General features: G+C 35.1%; 1 pseudogene; it reads right to left on the bottom strand.

The window, feature by feature from the left end:
* Nucleotides 1-1,060: 1,060 nt before the first annotated feature.
* On the bottom strand, nt 1,061-4,106 carry LOC150025885 (uncharacterized; annotated as a pseudogene).
* Between the last annotated feature and the right edge of the window lie 1,894 nt (nt 4,107-6,000).

Genomic DNA, 6,000 nt, shown 5'->3' with positions numbered 1-6,000 from the left:
ATTGTCAAGAAAAGTTTTACACTAATTAGATAGCTCATCCCCCACTATAGCATATGGGAACAAGAGGTTCAAAGCTGAATAAGTTATTTAGCAGTGTTGAACTACTTAATTAGCCAAAAGCTATTCAAAGTCCCAATTGTCCATGTCATTGTCATCATGTTCTTCATCCTCTTGACTTGATTCATTGACCTCATCTTCATCATCGTCATCACATACTGTTTCCATAACATCATCATTGATGAGCTCAACAATTAATGTGTCAGCTAAGCCTTCTACTTCCTCAATTGTACTAATTGCTAACACATTAGGCATTTCATCAAACTGATAAGGTAAATCATCTTGTATGTTATCAACTTCAACATGACCTCGGGGTTTTGTTGTGATTGCCACGCTCCAACCACGCAAGTTCCTACATATCTTTGGATAAAGCACATAGTAAACTTGTCTTACTTTTTGTGGAAGAATGAAGGGATCATATGGAATATATCTTCCACTCATCTTGATTTCTACAATGTTATATTCTGAATGAACTTTGGTGCCTCTATTATTGGTTGGGTCAAACCAATCACAAAAGAAAAGAGGAATCTTCTTACTCAAACCAAGATATTCTAATTCATAAATATGTTTGATGACGCCAAAGAAGTCATTTTGTCCTCCTTCTGTTACACCTTTTACATGCACCCCACAATTTGTGGTTTTCTTGCCTTCACTCCATGACTTTGTATGGAACTTGTATCCATTAACAAAGTACATGTTCCACGATGTTGTAGATGAATTAGGTCCCCAAGCTAATGCTTTCATGTTTGGGTCAATCACCCTATTCCTCTCATCATAAACCTACGAAATAGTTACGTAGTTGTTAAATTAAGTAACACTTACTTAGTTGTTAAATTAAATAATACTTACGTAGTTTTTAAACCATTCTGGAAAATGTCTATGTATATTCATTGAACCCTCTTCGTTGTTGTTGTTAACTTGTAAGAATAACCTTGAAATAAATAAGTAATCAGTCATAAACTGCAATTTAAACGTAACCAATACAAATTCTGTTGTTGTTAACTTATTCAAGTATTGGTTTAACTTCATTGCAATTGATGAGGATATGTACATGGGCAGAACGATATTCATCATCATTTAGCCAATATTCTTTGCATGATCCACTAGGAACGACCACATTTGTTGAGAACGGATAATGTTGATTCAACTCCCTCATTTGAACTAGTCCGAGGATCATTTCTCAAACTTGTATTTGACAACAAGCTTACATGTTGGAAATAATGAGAACAAAAATAAGTTATTTCACGGTGTAAGTAGAATGCACATATTGAACCTTCTACCCTTGCTAAATTATCCACTGATCGTTTTGCATCTCTCATCAACCTACACCACATGTCAAGTTTTAAGTATTGAACAATAATTATGAACAATAAAACTGAGGATTGAGTGATTACCTTTCAAATGGATACATCCATCTGTATTGGAAAGAACCACCAAGTATTGCCTCAGTAGGAAGATGAATAACTAGGTGTTCCATTGAATCAAAGAAACCTGGTGGGAAGATTCTTTCCAATTTACATATAATAATAGAAATATTCGCTTTCATTTGAATTAAATCATCTATCCTCAAAGAGTTACAACATAAATCTCTGAAAAATTGACTTATTTCAGCTATCGCATTCCAAACAAATTCTGGTAATGAACGAAATGCAATTGGTAGTAAACACTCCATGAAGACATGACAATCATGACTTTTCATACTATGCATACTCCCTTTATCAATGTTTGCACACTTGGCAATGTTAGAGGCATATCCATCAGGCATTTTTAATTCTATAATCCATTTATAAATTGATTTTGCATCTTTTTTTGTGAAAGTGTAGTTTGCCTTTGGCTTTCCTAACTTCCCATTTCGTAACTAAACCAATTCCAAGTCACCACGTCCACAAAATTCAGCAACATCCATTCTTGCCTTGTGATTGTCCTTTGTTTTATCCTCGACATCCATCACAGTATTGAAGACATTATCAAAAAAGTTTTTTTCAATGTGCATAACATCAAGATTGTGTCTTAACAAATTGTGTTTCCACTATGGCAGATCCCAAAAGATTGATCTTTTTATCCAATTATGATATTGTCCATACCCTAATAAGGTATCAAATGGACCATCAGTCACCTTTGGAAAGTCTCGAATAAATTCCCACAATTGCTCTCCATTTAGGAAATTAGGAGGCCCATCTAACTCAATCCTGTTTTTCGTAAATCTCCTCTTGCTTCTCCTAAATGGATGATCGGTAGGCAAGAATCGACGGTGACAGTCAAACCAACTATTTTTACCACCATGTGGTAATGTAAAAGCTTTCGTGTCCTCCATACAATGGGGACATGCTAATTTCCCTTTAGTCCCCCATCCTGAGAACATGCCATAAGCTGGAAAATCATTGATTGTCCACATCAAGCAAGCTCGCATGACAAAGTTTTCTCTTGTAGAGATGTCATATGTCATTACACCTTCATTCCACAATTGGTTAAGATCATCAATAAGAGGTTGCAAGTAGACATCTATTTTTTTAGTTGGGTTATTTGGGCCAGGTATGAGACAAGTTAGAAACATGTATGGTTTGGTCATACACATTTCAGGGGGCAAATTATAAGGAGTAAGAAATACAGGCCAACAAGAATATGGGGATGTTGAAGCTTGGACATAAGGAGTGAACCCATCGGAACATAAACCAAGTCTCACATGTCGTGGGTCTATAGCAAAATTCAGATATATCTTATCAAAGTGCTTCCAAGCTTCCCCATCACATGAATGTCACAGTATGCCATCTTCTTTTTTGTTTTCAAAATGCCATCTCATTTGCTTAGCAGATTCTACTGATGCATACAATCTTTGTAATCTTGGGATGATTGGCAAATAAAACATTCTCTTCCTTGGAATTTGTTTGTATCTTCACTTGTCACCCTTAGGAGGAAAATATCGAGGAAGATGACAAAATTTGCATTCAGTTAAAAGGTTGTCATCCTTGTTATATAACATGCATCCAGCTTCACAACAATAAATTTTTTGGGCTTTCAACCCAAGACTTGACACAATTTTTTTAGCTTCGTAGTAGTTCTTTGGTATGCAATTGTCTTTGGGAGCTACATCAACCAACAATTTTATGAAATGGTCCAAACATTTTTCAGGTGTATGCCAATTCGTTCTAGCTGCTAGTAGTCTGATGGCTACTGATAATTTTGACTCGGTGGCACAATCATAAATGGGTTCATTTGCAGTTGCTAACATATCATAAAACCTTTGGGCTTCTGCATTAGGTGACTCTTTTACATATTCATCGTCGTTGTCCATGTGATCATAATGAATTGTTATGTCTGCTTCTTGCATGTATGCATCATACACCATATTGGTCATTGAACCAATGTTATCAACTGGTTTCGTTCTTCCATGGCTACTGGATGCATAACCAACATTGTCCTCACTTGACATCTCTTCTCCATGTTGAACCCAAACTGTGTAGTTAGGTTTAAAACCATATCGTAGCAAATGAGCCCTCACATGTGATGGTGGAAGAATTTTCTCACAGACACACTTTATGCAAGGACACCTTATCCCTCCTTCTGTAGTATAAAAAGTTTGATCCATTGCCTTCGAAACAAACTCACTTACTCCAGTAATGAATTGTTTGCTAAGTCTCCTTGAAGGATCAAGTCGTTCATACATCCATCTTCGATCCATTTTTCTGCATAGAATATATGTATATAGTAGTGATGAAATTATTAGCCAATATAACACCGCTCTATGAGTAGTGATATATAAGAATTATCAAACAAAACTATCATACCATATCACAATGGAGTGAAATCAGTTTTGACTTGTAAAGTGATTTTCAACTCAAAATATTGGTAATAAATTGGCTGTAAACCAATTTTTTTTTGTTTAATTGGACGGTCTTGTGAAGCCACAAGATTTGTCAACAGAAAAACCTAAATACTTATCTCAACAGAAAAACTACAAGATATATAAAACCTAAATACTTATCTCAACAGAAAAACTACAAAATTGACCTGAAGGGCTTACCACTGGATGTGTTTAAGAGAGTCACCAGCTAACCTGTAAGCATAAACAAATTTTTCTTTCAGATTTTAAGTGTAAGAGTACTCGAATGCAGGTAGAACCAAATGAATTAATAATTAAAATCGGCAGCCCAGTAGATTATAAGTTCTTCATATACCAAAAGCAGTCTACAAAAAATGAGAAACAAATGAAAACAATAAGAAAAAATACATGAAATATTTATTAGCAATAAAACCTGTAGAAAAAAGTTTGATGATTCTTTACCTTTTCTATAAGTCTAATTAGTTATTATGAACAAGTACAATCATGCTATCATCTAATATAAAAATATTTTAACGTAAATTGAAGCAATTTCATAATCTAAGGTCCTGTAGGGAGGTTGTAAACTTAAATCTGATACAGCTGGATGGTGTTGATGGGGAGGAAGTGTTACGGAGTTACTGGTGTAAAGAATTTGCACTATGGAGGACACAACTTTGTGGCTGCTGCAGGGGTGGGATATGCTTATGACTGATATGGAAAACACTGGTATGCAGTAAAGGGTCACCAAAAGTTGAAGGACTCAGAGGTACTACTGAGGTGTTGCAGCTTGGCTCCTAATATGGAGTGGTCTTGTGAAAGCATAGTCTGTGGTTGTGGTCAATATGGAGGGAGTGTCATTCCACAACTTTATTAATATATCAATAAAGTTGTTAACCCATTCCATCTTGATTTAAAAAATTAAATATATTCACCACACTGAGTTTAGGGTTTAGTGGTAGTATTTTTTTAATTATTTGGTCTTTAATATCATAATACTTTGGAGCTGTTGTGCAAGGGATCAAGTTTTGGATCCAAGTGGCCAAAAAAAGTTAATCGCAGAATCTTAAAATTAGGAAAAACTTTGTTTCCAATTTGATCGTTACATGAGTAGTTCAATGGAATAACTTCACAAAAACAATTGAACATACAATAAAATAATCAAAACACGTATAACATTCAAAAGACATGGATATATGGTTTTAGATTTTGCGAAAATTGCTTGTTATAATCAGTTGCAACTTACGACATCAACCAGATATGTGCCCTAACTTAACCAAAATAGAATAAAAACATAAAGCTGTTAATAGAAACCAGACATCATCTAGTACCAACTCAGTTTAAGAGAATATTTTGTTCTATTAACAAATCCAATACACCACTGAGAAAAAGAACATCTTTTATATAAGCAGGATGCACTCAAGGGTCATATGTTGCCAATGATGTTATAATTGTTTGTGTTGGTGTCAAGGCAAATAAAACTTAAGTTGGGACTGTCTTGAAGAAATGCTTGTGTTGGAGCAAGCACAAAGGCAACAAGTAGCAGCTGCCAGAATTCTTTTAGCTAATGTTTGTTTGTTGTTTATGCAAGTACAACATAATCAAATTGCAGGGATGCAGGGTGCTACACGTGGAAGTGCTAGTGCTTCCAGTTAACTCAGTGGTTGCTGCTGTCCAAGGTGAAATCAAGAGTTTTGCAGGACCAAAGTAGTGACCCCAAAACTTAACTGTGCTATGTATAACTGACCCCAAAACTTCTGTCTTCTCCACTGCCATGACCCCAATGCCTTTATCCACATTCCCCTCTTTCACCCCATGTTTCTAACTTCCCATTGAATAAAATCAATCAGGTACCATATTTTTGCTTAAATATTCAACCTAATAAGTTACCTTCATTGGAGTTCTCAATATTTTATGATTCATGTCAACAATGATGTTAACTAATAAATGAAACATAACCTTGACAAGGTAGCTGGTACCCAAATTTAATCACTTAACAATTCAATTAATTTTCCCTACCATAACATTTCTTAATTTCTCATCCCAACGCGTTTACAAACCACAAAACTGACTAAACATAAAAGCTTAAACTAGAACAATACTAACCCAAACTAAACTGGTAACAC

The sequence above is a fragment of the Phaseolus vulgaris genome, chromosome 7 (assembly GCF_051622355.1).
Source record: "Phaseolus vulgaris cultivar YP4 chromosome 7, ASM5162235v1, whole genome shotgun sequence".
NCBI lineage: Eukaryota > Viridiplantae > Streptophyta > Magnoliopsida > Fabales > Fabaceae > Phaseolus > Phaseolus vulgaris.
Note: the sequence above shows the minus strand (reverse complement) of the source record. Positions and strands in the feature narration are given on the sequence as shown.